Raw genomic sequence first — 14,137 nt, forward strand, 5'->3', positions numbered from 1 at the left:
CATTTGTTTGCTCCTGGGCCCCCGACAGGGTCTCTCACCAGCACAGAGAGGGACAGAGTTGAATATAAAGCGACTTTCAAACTTACTTTAGGCTAGGTGAACACAATTGTTATTTCCCCCTACAAGATGCCTGCTGATAGATGCTTGTTTGTAGGTGAGTTTGGTATGTGACTGGCAGCTAGCAGTGCTTATTGGCCTAGCTAGTCAGTCAAAGGCTCAAGACATCTGCTAGTCCGCAGGGCCTGTGGAACAGTAGGGATCAGTTGCCCTATGAGCAGAAACACTCATAAATGTCAGGAAAGGACATGGACGAAGTTGAAAAGGTGGTGTAGAATGAGTGAGCGATATATCAGAAAGAGAGAGGGACATAAAGAGTGAGAGAGACAGACGCAGAGCGTAAGGGAGGGAAGACAGTGTTGTGTAGGGGTGAAGCCTCTAAACAAGGCCTTGTCTTGGCCTGCCATCTAACTCTGGGCTCCCAGGTTCAGCTCAATCATTTGGGCCTACAAGTTCACAGGAAGCCACACTTTGGCCTGGTCCAGGTCACCTGGAAGATGTGACAACCGCTCAAACACCTGAACACACTCCACATGCAGTACAACTGGGACATGCATGAGAGCCACAAAAACACAGTCAAATTGAACAACACAGAAAGTAGATCACTCTGTCACTCTTTTAATTTGTAACAGAGAAGCGTATGAAAATGAACCTCACTGACTCATCTTTCCGCCTCACAATCCTAATTCTGTACCTAGACAAAGGAAAGGCATCACTTTTCCATTTTGTCTTTGCTGTAGCCTAACAATGCATTTTGGGGATGATTAATTGTGTTTGCTCCTTCTGTCTTGGCTACAAAACGAGTGCACTTTTTTATTTCAATTGGGAGTGAGTCATTCCTCAAGAGGAATTCATCAGAATACATTTTTAAAATGGGAACCAATCAGAAATTAGTTATCTCTTTGAGTCTCTCACTGTTTATAGCAGAGAGAACAGATTGATGCCGTTTTATTCTCAATCCCCTCTGTTTTCTCAACCTGCATGTTTGTGTGTGCATGTTTGTGTGTGCATGTGTGCTTGTGTGTGTGTTTTCATGGACTATCAATACAGAGTCGTCTAAGATATCACCATTTTCCTTCATAAATCCATCCTATTCCTATTCTCTGACTCTCCTCCTGTTACTTTGTAGTATAGCAAACAACCACCGGCACTGTGAAGGCAAAATTAGAAGGTGCTTTACCAAGCTATGGAAATTAAGGCTTTCTCTGCTTTTCAACAATTCAATAGCATGAGACAAAGGGGAAATATGCAGGAATGTGTAGGGTCTATTTGTTTAGCCTTAGGCTTCAGTTTAGATTGCAGGCTCGCTGTGAAGTAATAATGTGGTTTAATATTTTTGATGCAATTATGCTGAGAGCCATGAGTCATTTGATGTGACAAATCTTGTGAACTATACCTAGGCTAGCATTCAACCAGAGAATATTACCAGGTCGAGGAAACTGGAAAAGAAATGCAAAGCACTCTGCTTTCTAAGCTAAGCACTCCACTTCTCATACGTTCAAACCAAGCCATGACAATGTTTCCCCAGCCCTTACTGTTAGCCAGTGGGTTTAGCCTGTTATTGTGGTGTTGTGTTGGGTTAGGTCAGGTCCAGTGAGAGCAGGCTTGGTTGGTTGGCACTGAGACAGATATCAGACAAGGTCTGACCCAGGTCTATTTACTGGGGGCTCTACGAAACACACACACACTGGAGGCTCTGTGGACCTTTCTCGATCTCGCCAATAAAGTGCTCAAACATGACTTTAGTCGTCTGTCAGCAGGGAATCCACAGGCATTTGTTAGCACTAAATGTCACATTTGAATATGATTGATGTGATGTAGATTTTATTTCGACAGCCGTCCGGCATATTTGCACCTAATTTACTAAGGAAAGAGAGAGATGGAGATTTATTTTATGGCCCATACAGACAGTTAGGCTATATAGACAGTTATAGGCTCATTCCCAATACCCCCCCCCCCCCTCCCCCTTGGCCCTCCCCCTCATTTTCTAGTGTCCTGCGGTGGAGGAGTGGAACAAGAAAACGGAGCAACTAGTAGTAGGAAGAGCTAAATAAGGCCTAAGGTATGGGACATCACTAGATCACTCGCACACGTCAGAAACGGCCAATGAATACCATGCAATTCATTGACAACAAGCCTTGTGTTTTTCACAATGACTGTACTGGTTGCAGTAATAGCTTTCATTATACACTGCTCAAAAAAATAAAGGGAACACTTAAACAACACAATGTAACTCCAAGTCAATCACACTTCTGTGAAATCAAACTGTCCACTTAGGAAGCAACACTGATTGACAATAAATTGCACATGCTGTTGTGCAAATGGAATAGACAACAGGTGGAAATTATAGGCAATTAGCAAGACACCCCCAATAAAGGAGTGGTTCTGCAGGTGGTGACCACAGACCACTTCTCAGTTCCTATGCTTCCAGGCTGATGTTTTGGTCACTTTTGAATGCTGGCGGTGCTTTCACTCTAGTGGTAGCATGAGACGGAGTCTACAACCCACACAAGTGGCTCAAGTAGTGCAGCTCATCCAGGATGGCACATCAATGCGAGCTGTGGCAAGAAGGTTTGCTGTGTCTGTCAGCGTAGTGTCCAGAGCATGGAGGCGCTACCCGGAGACAGGACAGTACATCAGGAGACGTGGAGGAGGCCGTAGGAGGGCAACAACCCAGCCGCAGGACCACTACCTCCGCCTTTGTGCAAGGAGGAGCAGGAGGAGCACTGCCAGAGCCCTGCAAAATGACCTCCAGCAGGCCACAAATGTGCATGTCTCTGCTCAAACGGTCAGAAACAGACTACATGAGGGTGGTATGAGGGCCCGACGTCCACAGGTGGGGGTTGTGCTTACAGCCCAACACCGTGCAGGACGTTTTGCATTTGCCAGAGAACACCAAGATTGGCAAATTCGCCACTGGCGCTCTGTGCTCTTCACAGATGAAAGCAGGTTCACACTGAGCACATGTGACAGACGTGACCGAGTCTGGAGACGCCGTGGAGAACATTCTGCTGCCTGCAACATCCTCCAGCATGACCGGTTTGGCGGTGGGTCAGTCATGGTGTGGGGTGGCATTTCTTTGGGGGGTCGCACAGCCCTCCATGTGCTCGCCAGAGGTAGCCTGACTGCCATTAGGTACCGAGATGAGATCCTCAGACCCCTTGTGAGACCATATGCTGGTGCGGTTGGCCCTGGGTTCCTCCTAATGCAAGACAATGCTAGACCTCATGTGGCTGGAGTGTGTCAGCAGTTCCTGCAAGAGGAAGGCATTGATGCTATGGACTGGCCCGCCCGTTCCCCAGACCTGAATCCAATTGAGCACATCTGGGACATCATGTCTCGCTCCATCCACCAACGCCACGTTGTACCACAGACTGTCCAGGAGTTGGCGGATGCTTTAGTCCAGGTCTGGGAGGAGATCCCTCAGGAGACCATCCGCCACCGCATCAGGAGCATGCCCAGGTGTTGTCGGGAGGTCATACAGGCACGTGGAGGCCACACACACTACTGAGCCTCATTTTGACTTGTTTTAAGGACATTACATCAAAGTTGATTATTTTTGTGTGATTTTGTTGTCAGCACATTCAACTATGTAAAGAAAAAAGTATTTCATTCGATTATTTCATTCATTCAGATCTAGGATGTGTTATTTTAGTGTTCCCTTTATTTTTTTGAGCAGTGTATTTCTCATGCAACAAATACGTACTTACCATATGAGCAACAAATGAGAACAGCAGAACCACAATGAGGAGTACCCATCCTCTGGCTGTGGTTCAACTTGAAGTAATAATGAAGCAGGACTTTCATTCCATAGCAGTTTGACATGTAATAGTTGCATTTCCTTCACTCAGTCATTACCAGTGGAAGCATTGTAGCTAGAAAAATGTAACCACTGTTCTGAACTAATATTTATACCAAACAGTTTAGGGTCCATAAACAGATCGGCTACATAGGGTTGAAGTCGGAAGTTTACATACACCTTAGTCAAATACATTTAAACTCAGTTTTTCACAATTCCTGACATTTAATCCTAGTAAAGATTCCCTGTCTTAGGTTGGTTAGGATCACCACTTTGTTTAAGAATGTGAAATGTCAGAATAATAGTAGAGAGAATTATTTATTTCAGCTTTTATTTCTTTCATCACATTCCCAGTGCGTCAGAAGTTTACATAAACTCAATTAGTATTTGCTAGTATTGCCTTTAAATTGTTTAATTTGGGTCAAATGTTTTGGGTAGCCTTCCACAAGCTTCCCACAATAAGTTGGGTGAATTTTGGCCCATTCCACCTAACAGAGCTGGTGTAACTGAGTCAGGATTGTAGGCCTCCTTGCTCGCACACGCTTTTTCAGTTCTGCCCACACATTTTCTACAGGATTGAGGTCAGGGCTTTGTGATGGCCACTCCAATACCTTGACATTGTTGTCCTCTAGCCATTATTCGACAACTTTGGAAGTATGCTTGGGGTCATTGTCCATTTCGAAGACCCATTTGCGACCAAGCTTTAACTTCCTGACTGATGTCTTGAGATGTTGCTTCAATATATCCACCTCATTTTCCTCCCTCATGATGTCATCTATTTTGTGAAGTGCACCAGTCCCTCCTGCAGCAAAGCACCCCCACAACATGATGCTGCCACCCCCGTGCATCACGGTTGGGATAGTGTTCTTCGGCTTGCAAGCCTCCCCCTTTTTCCTCTTTATGGCCATTATGGCCATTTTTGTTTCATCAGACCAGAGGACATTTCTCCGAAAAGTATGATCTTTGTCCCATGTGCAGTTGCACACCATAGTCTGGCTTTTTTTATGGCGGTTTTGGAGCAGTGGCTGTAGTAATGCCTTAGACCGCGGCACCACTTGGGAAGCCAAACATTTTTTTAATGAGGAGCAAGGCCAGCTTGTAAAATTGTACATTTAATTTGCAGTACATGCTTTAGCTAGCTAGTTAGCTAGCTAGATTCTTTGCATCCACTGGAATTCACAGATGACAGCCTGGTTTTCATGGTTTGCTCAGGAGTCCTTAAAACATTAAACGACACGAATTACAATTCATAGAAATGTCAAACGCCCACATAACAAGCTAAATGTATAGCTAGTTGGCTAATGTTAGCTAGTCAGCGGGCTTGTTTAGTCGCAATTTTGGTCAATAAACCTTATGACCAAAAAATATGCATAATCATTTGTCTCTACATTAACTAACACGTTCCCCACTGGGCACAGATGTCAATTCAACATCTATTCCACGTTGGTTCAACAACATTTCAATGAAATTACATGAAAACAACATTGATTCAACCAGTATGTGCCCATGTAGGACCTCTTAACTGTACATTTCTTTGCATGATTCACTACGAAGTTATAATTACTTGCGTTTGCTTCCAACCTAGTGTTTTTGTTAGCTATCTTCCTGAAACAACTTTAGATCCTTTGGTTACAGAACATCATGGGAGTTTTGATAATTGCTCGATAGGAAGTCTGCATCTTGGTTTGATTTGTTTGGAGAGCCAACTAGAGGGCTGAAAAAGCACTACCCCTTGCGACTATCAATGTGACTACTGGGATCGTGCAAAATGGAGGGGAGGGCTAAGGGGGGGTGGAATGGTTAAACTGATCCTAGATCAGCACTCCTACTCTTAGATGCTTTATGAGTAGCCTGCAAGCCCTGGTCTTGGTGATGTGTGTTGGATGAATGACTGAGAGATGGGAGATGGGTGGAGCGGAGGTGTAAGAGGTTGTGTCTCTGGAGTGAAGGGGGCATGTCTGGTTACAGAGGAGATGTGTAAATTAAACAGAGAACACTGACCTCTGTGGTCAAAATGAATTGAGAGCTTTCCTCTGCTGTCACTTTATCTTTTCCTATTCTCATCATACCTCTCTGTCTGAGTGCTGTTTGTTTCCTTAATTGGGAAAGGGAATCTCCTCAAAAGACTTGCAGGTCTCATGTATACTTAATGAGTGTGACCTTTGACCCTTCAGTTTACCCTGAGGTGAGAGATCAGCGAAGGTGATACAGTTGATGATTTGATCATGATGGAAGATAAGTCTTGGAGTGAATGTCAGATGTTAGTGCACATAATATCCTTTGGGGTTTAGAACGTTGATATTAAGGTTTATATGTTTCATTTAGAGACCCACTCTCTAACTTTACAAACATTCTTTAAGAACTAAACCTAAACCCGAGTTGTGTATAAAGAGTGGGACTATTGAGCAAGTTGAGGAAGCTAAACTCCTAGGTATAACATTGGATGGTCAATTACTGTATCATATTCAAGTCATATTGATGTTGCTCAGGCTCTGGTGTAGTCCCAAATGGAATACTGTCCGGTAATATGGTCAAGTGCAGCAAAGAAAGACCTAGCAAAGCTGCAACTGGCTCAAAACACTTTAACACGCCTTGCCCTTAACTGCACAAACAGAATGAACATCAACAACATGCATTCCAGTCTGGTTGAGGGTTGACGAGAGATGAGCTGCTTTTCTTCTAGTTTTTGAGAAATATTACTGTGATGAAAATGCCAGATCGTATGCATAATCAAATAACACAGCGTTCAAATCAAACTTTATTTGCCACATGCGCCGAATACAAAAAGTGTAGACTTTACCGTGAAATGCTTACTTACAAGGCCTTAACCTGTTGGGGATACCCCTTCCCGTTCGGATCCCGTTAACGGGATTGCTTGACAAGATACAACGTGCGAAATTCAAAACAGAATAAATTGAATCATTTAAATTTCTCAAACAATCAACTATCTTACACCCTTTGAAAGATAAACATCTCCTTAATCTAACCACGTTGTTCGATTTCAAAAAGGCTTTACTGCGAAAGCATAAAGTTAGATTATGTTAGGACAGTACATTGACAAAACATTACACACAGCTATTTTCAATGCAAAGACAGGCGTCACCAAAAGCAGAAAACCAGCTAAAATGATGTACTAACCTTTGACAATCTTCATCAGATGACACTCCTAGGACATTATGTTAGACAATAGATGCATTTTTTGTTCTATCAAGTTCATATTTATATCCAAAAACAACATTTTACAGTGGTGGTGAAATTCAGAAAATATTTTCCCTCAAATGCTGCCGGTGAATCAACGCTACAATTTACAAAATTACTATTCGAAAACATTGGTAAATTATAATATTGTCATTCAAAGAATGCAACCGCATTGCTAGATTTCAAAATAACTTTACTGAGAAATCACACTTTGCAATAAACGAGGTGCTATGCTCAGAAAAATAGGCTAGGCGATACAGGTTAGCGCCATCTTGGAACCATCTAAAATCAAATATACTATTGTAAATATTCACTTACCTTTGATTATCGTCATCCGAAGGCACTTCCAGGAATCCCAGGTCCACAACAAATGTAGTTTTGTTCGAAAAAGCTAATAATTTATGTCCCAATAGCTCCTTCTTGTTAGCGCGTTCTGTAGGCTACTCAAAATGTACCGAAGGGCGCGGGACTTGTCGCCACGAAAGAGCAAAAAATATATATTTACGTTCGTTCAAACATGTCAAACGTTGTGTAGCATAAGTCTTTAGGGCCTTTTTCAATCAGAACTTCAATAATATTCAAGGCGGACGATTGCATTGTCTTATAAAACGTTTCAGAAAGAAAGGGTCCCCACACGCATGTCCGTCATAGTAGACATGGCCACCTGCCTGTGATCTAGTTTACAGCCTTCTCGTTCGGTCAGTTTTTATAGGAGAAGACTCAAACCACTTTGTAAAGACTGTTGACATCTAGTGGAAGCCTCAGGAAGTGCTAAATGAATCCTAACTCACGATGTGTTTCATAGGCAAAGTGTTGAAGGTGATTCCACAAATCAGATTTCCACTTCATGCATGGAATCTTCTCAGGTTTTGGCCTGCCATATGAGTTCTGTTATACTCACAGACACCATTCAAACAGTTTTAGAAACTTTAGAGTGTTTTCTATCCAAATCTACTAATTATATGCATATTCTAGTTACTGGGCAGGAGTAGTAACCAGATTAAATCTGGTATGTTTTTTATCCGGCCGTGCAAATACTGCCCCCTATCCCCAACAGTGCAGTTCAAGAAGAAGAAAATATTTACCAAGTAGGCTAAAATAAAAAGTTACAATAAAAAGTAACACAATAAGAATAACAATAACGAGGCAATATACAGGGGCACTGGTACCAAGTCAGTGTGAAGGGGTACAGGCTAGTTGAGGTAATCTGTACATGTAGGTGGGGACAAAGTGACTATGCATAGGTAGCAAACAGCGACTAGCAGCAGTGAACAAGATGGGGGGGTGTCAATGTAAATTGTCCAGTGGCGATTTTTAGAAATTGTTCAGTCTAATGGCTTGGAAGTAGAAGCTGTTGAGGAGCCTAATGGTCCTAGACTTGGTGCTCCGGTACCGCTTGCCGTGCGGTAGCAGAGAGAAAACAGTCATTATCTTGGGTGACTGGAGTCTCTGACAATTTTATGGGCTTCCCTCCGCCTATTATATGGGTCCTGGATGGCAGGAAGCTTGGCCCCAGTGATGTACTGGGCAGTTCGCACTACCCTCTGTAGTGCCTCACGGTCAGATGCCGAGCAGTTGCCATACCAGGTGGTGATGCAACCGGTCAGGATGCTCTCGATGGTGCAGCTGTAGAACTTTTTGAGGATCTGGGGGCCCATGCCAAATATTTTCAGTCTCTTGAGGGGGAAAAGATTTTGTCGTGCCCTCTTCACGACTGTCTTTGTATGTTAGGACCAGGATACAGTGAGAGAAAAAAGTATTTGATCCCCTGCTGATTTTGTACATTTTCCCACTGACAAAGAAATTATCAGTCTATAATTTTAATGGTAGGTTTATTTGAACAGTGAGAGACAGAATAACAACAAAAAAATCCAGAAAAAAACGCATGTCAAAAATGTTATAAATTGATTTGCATTTTAATGAGGGAAACAAGTATTTGACCCCTCTGCAAAACATGACTTAGTACTTGGTGGCAAAACCGTTGGTGGCAATCACAGAGGTTAGACATTTCTTGTAGTTGGCCACCAGGTTTGCACACAACTCAGGAGGGATTTTGTCCTACTCCTCTTTGCAGATCTTCTCCAAGTCATTAAGGTTTTGAGGCTGATTTATGGCAACTCGAACCTTCAGCTCCCTCCACAGATTTTCTATGGGATTAAGGTTTGGAGACTGGCTAGGCCACTCCAGGACCTTAATGTGCTTCTTCTTGAGCCACTCCTTTGTTGCCTTGGCCGTGTGTTTTGGGTCATTGTCATGCTGGAATACCCATGCACGACCCATTTTCAATGCCCTGGCTGAGGGAAGGAGGTTCTCACCCAAGATTTGACGGTACATGGCCCCCGTCCATCGTCCCTTTGATGCGGTGAAGTTGTCCTGTCCCGTTAGCAGAAAAACACCCCAAATGCGTAATGTTTCCACCTCCATGTTTGACGGTGGGGATGGTGTTCTTGGGGTCATAGGCAGTATTCCTCCTCCTCCAAACACGGCGAGTTGAGTCAATGCCAAAGAGCTCCATTTTGGTCTCATCTGACCACAACACTTCCACTCAGTTATCCTCTGAATCATTCATATGTTCATTGGCAAACTTCAGACGGGCATGTACATGTGCTTTCTTGAGCAGGGGGACCTTGCGGGCGCTGCAGGATTTCAGTCCTGCACGGCGTAGTGTGTTACCAATTGTTTTCTTGGTGACTGTGGTCGCAGCTGCCTTGAGATCATTGACAAGATCCTCCTGTGTAGTTCTGGGCTGATTCCTCACCGTTCTCTAGATCATTGCAACTCCACGAGGTGAGATCTTGAATGGAGCCCCAGGCCAAGGGAGATTGACAGTTCTTTTGTGTTTCTTCCATTTGCGAATAATCGCACAAACTGTTGTCACCTTCTCACCAAGCTGCTTGGCGATGGTCTTGTAGCCCATTCCAACCCTGTGTAGGTCTACAATCTTGTCCCTGACATCCTTGGAGAGCTCTTTGGTCTTGGCCATGGTGGAGAGTTTGGAATCTGATTGATTGCTTCTGTGGACAGGTGTCTTTTATATAGGTAACAAACTGAGATTAGGAGCACTCCCTTTAACTTCTATGGCCCACCTACTCAACAGCCAGTGTAATCCCGTGGCGCGTTATTCAAATACCTTAGAAAAGCTATTACTTCAATTTCTCAAACATATGACTATTTTACACCATTTTAAAGACAAGACTCTCGGTAATCTAACCACACTGTCCGATTTCAAAAAGGCTTTACAACGAAAGCAAAACATTAGATTATGTCAGCAGAGTACCCAGCCAGAAATAATCAGACACCCATTTTTCAAGCTAGCATATAATGTCACATAAACCCAAACCACAGCTAAATGCAGCACTAACCTTTGATGATCTTCATCAGATGACAATCCTAGGACATTATGTTATACAATACATGCATGTTTTGTTCAATCAAGTTCATATTTATATCAAAAACCAGCTTTTTACATTAGCATGTGACTAGCATGTGACTAGCATTCCCACCGAACACTGCCGGTGAATTTACAAAATTACTCACGATAAACGTTCACAAAAAACATAACAATTATTTTAAGAATTATAGATACAGAACTCCTCTATACACTCGATATGTCCGATTTTAAAATAGCTTTTCGGTGAAAGCACATTTTGCAATATTCTCAGTAGATAGCCCGGCATCACAGGGCTAGCTATTTAGACACCCAGCAAGTTTAGCACTCACCAAAGTCAGATTTTCTATAAGAAAAATGTTCTTACCTTTGCTGTTCTTCGTCAGAATGCACTCCCAGGACTTCTACTTCAATAACAAATGTTGGTTTGGTCCCAAATAATCCATTGTTATATCCAAATAGCGGCGTTTTGTTCGTGCGTTCAAGACACTATCCGAAAGGGTAAATAAGTGTTACGAGCATGGCGCATTTCGTTACAAAAAAATTCTAAATATTCCATTACCGTACTTCGAAGCATGTCAACCGCTGTTTAAAATCAATTTTTATGTCATTTTTCTCGTAAAAAAGCGATAATATTCCGACCGGGAAAGCCTGTATACGTACAAAGAGAGAGAAAATAAATACATCTCGTGCCCTCGTGCACGAGCGTGAGTCTCAGAGTACTCTGACCAGCCACTATCCAAACACGATAATGTGTTTCAGCCAGAGGCTGCCTCGATATCATTCAGCTTTTTCCCGGGTCCTGAGAGCCTATGGGAGCCGTAGGAAGTGTCACGTTACGGCAAAGATCCTCAGTCTTCAATAAAAAGTGCCAAGATGAACAACAACTTGTCAGAGAGGGCGCTTCCTGTTTGGAATCTTCTCAGGTTTTTGCCTGCTATATGAGTTCTGTTATACTCACAGACACCATTCAAACAGTTTTAGAAACTTTAGGGTGTTTTCTATCCAAAGCCAATAATTATATGCATATTCTCGTTACTGGGCAGGAGTAGTAACCAGATTAAATCGGGTACGTTTTTTATCCGGCCGTGTCAATACTGCCCCCTAGCCCTAACAGGTTAAGAGTGTGCTCCTAATCTCAGCTCGTTACCTGTATAAAAGACACCTGGGAGCCAGAAATCTTTCAGATTCAGAGGGGGTCAAATACTTATTTCCCTCATTAAAATCCAAATCAATTCATAACATTTTTGACATGCGTTTTTCTGTAGTCTTTTGTTGTTATTCTGTCTCTCACTGTTCAAATAAACCTACCATTAAAATTATAGACTGATCATTTCTTTGTCAGTGGGCAAACGTACAAAATCAGCAGGGGATCAAATACTTTTTTCCCTCACTGTAGTTCGTTGGTGATGTGGACACCAAGGAACTTGAAACTCTCGACCCGCTCCACTACAGCCCTGTTGATGTTAATGGGGGCATGTTCCGCCTGCCTTTTCCTGTAGTCCACGATCAGCTCCTTTGTCTTGCTCACATTGAGGGAGAGGTTGTTGTCCTGGCACCACACTGCCAGTTCTCTGACCGCCTCCCTATAGTCCGTGACATCGTTGTCGGTGATCAGGCCTACCACTGTTGTGTGGTCACCAACCTAATGATGGTGCTGGAGACACCCAGATACTCAGACACTCATACATACCCCACAAGACATGCCATCAGGGGTCTCTTCACAGTCCCCAAGTCGAAAACGAATTCACGGCAACTCAGTATTATACAGAGCCATGATGGCATGAAACTCCCTTCCATCTCAAATGAATCAAGCAAACAGCAAAACGACCTTTTAGAAATTTAGAAAGCAACATACAAGCTAACAGAGAAATTAATAAGCAAGTAAACAAGAGCTCACTCACTCTAGGCTCTGTCTTTTGGTGCCGATTAAGTGGAACATATTCAAGTCTTCAGTTGAGGAGCAGGTACACGTGGAGCTTAGGCCTACTCTGAGGGGTTTGCTTGGAGGTTGAAGTCAGGCACCTATGTAACTTGTGTACATAGGTGCCTGATCAATGGAGCAAATGGAGCAGCTTCAACCCTGTTCTAAAAAAATGATCATGATCCATTGGGTAATTTGTAATTTCAAATGATTAGTCATGTTTGGAGCTAATCAGTATTAAAATAGATATGTCCTTTTTATATATGATATAAAAATGAACAGATTACATTTTGCAACACCTTCCCCCGTTGCCTCAAGATGAATGGTTTTGACCACTGGAAAGTTTTGCTTAGCTCCCGAATGCCATTGTTTTGGGTCAGTGCAGTTAAAAATCACTAGTTGCACCACTGGAGTTTAAAAGTTAAAGGCGCCTGTAAAACATTTTGTACAACTTTTTTTTAATCTATTTTGTTGAGCTGTTGTTACATTTCTATCGTTCTTTCATGTCCAATGGTGGTATTACTATATTTAAAGCTGTGTGCACCATCTGAAAATGTATCGCATAATTTCACTTTGCCTGTGAGAACCATGATGAGCACGGTTGTGTTTGATTAGGCTTCGCTGGAGCGCAGACTCTGACTCCGAGGAGCCTTCCATCAGCCTACCAAAGGTTGCACCTTAGCAGGAAACTGCATGTCTGACAGCCGTCCATAAGTAGCTCGGAAGTAGATAGTAAGAAATAATCAGTAAGCCTAATACTACATTATTAAATCTGTAACAAACAAAATATTCCTCCCCATGCCATTTACATGCATTTAACGCCATTCTGCATTTTTGCCTTCTATTTTCACAACTTCAATCGGTTAAATGACATTGTTCAAATGTGTTCAGTTACAAAAGTAACATCCTGGCTGAGCCCATATGTGAGTGCACCATGACCACTTCACGTTTACAATGTAGCCAAGCACAGGATATTTGCATTTCGATAAAACAGCTCTGCTTGGCTTGGTAGTAATATCGACCAAATAAGGAATTTCTGCCCTCTTTGCATCAAATATGTATGCTACTGAGACGAGTTCATTTTAACCATGTACTGTACATGCTGACAGTGCTTCAAACAAAGGCTCCAAAAAAAAGTACACGTTGGAGGAAAAGCACGGTCAATTAATGTGCTTGCTGAGACTACACTTTTGTTATTCTTCATAATTTCTATAATTATTCTGTTTCTTCACGATTTGTTGTCAAGTATGTAGTCTACGCACTGTGGTTGTTGTTCAGAAGGCCACTATAAAATAAAATTACAACAATTGATAGTAGCCTAGTCCTGCAGGCAAAACCCTTTCATTTTCTCTTGTCTACACAATAATTGTCCTACACAATAACAAAATATGCAGGCTGTATACGAGTAGCTTGCGCAAAATTGTTTTTGTATGAAGTAGCCTTTGTGAAGAAAAGGTTGGAGACTCCTGCTCTATCCCAAATATGACCCATATTACCAGAGCTACATTTTTTTTATTTATTATTATTTCCTTATTTTTACCAATTTTTCTTCCCAATTGGTAGTTGCAGTCTTATCTCATCGCTGCAACGCCCGTACAGACTCAGGAGAGGCAAAGGTTGAGAGCTGTGCATCCTCTGAAACACAGCCCAGCCAAATCACACTGCTTCTTGACACAATGCCCACTTAACCCAGAAGCCAAGAACATCCCTGCTGTCCAAACCCTCCCCTAACCCGCACAACGCTGGGCCAATTTTGCGCCACCCCATGGGT

Source organism: Salmo salar, chromosome 12, assembly GCF_965601325.2.
Source record: "Salmo salar chromosome 12, fSalSal1, whole genome shotgun sequence".
Lineage (NCBI taxonomy): Eukaryota > Metazoa > Chordata > Actinopteri > Salmoniformes > Salmonidae > Salmo > Salmo salar.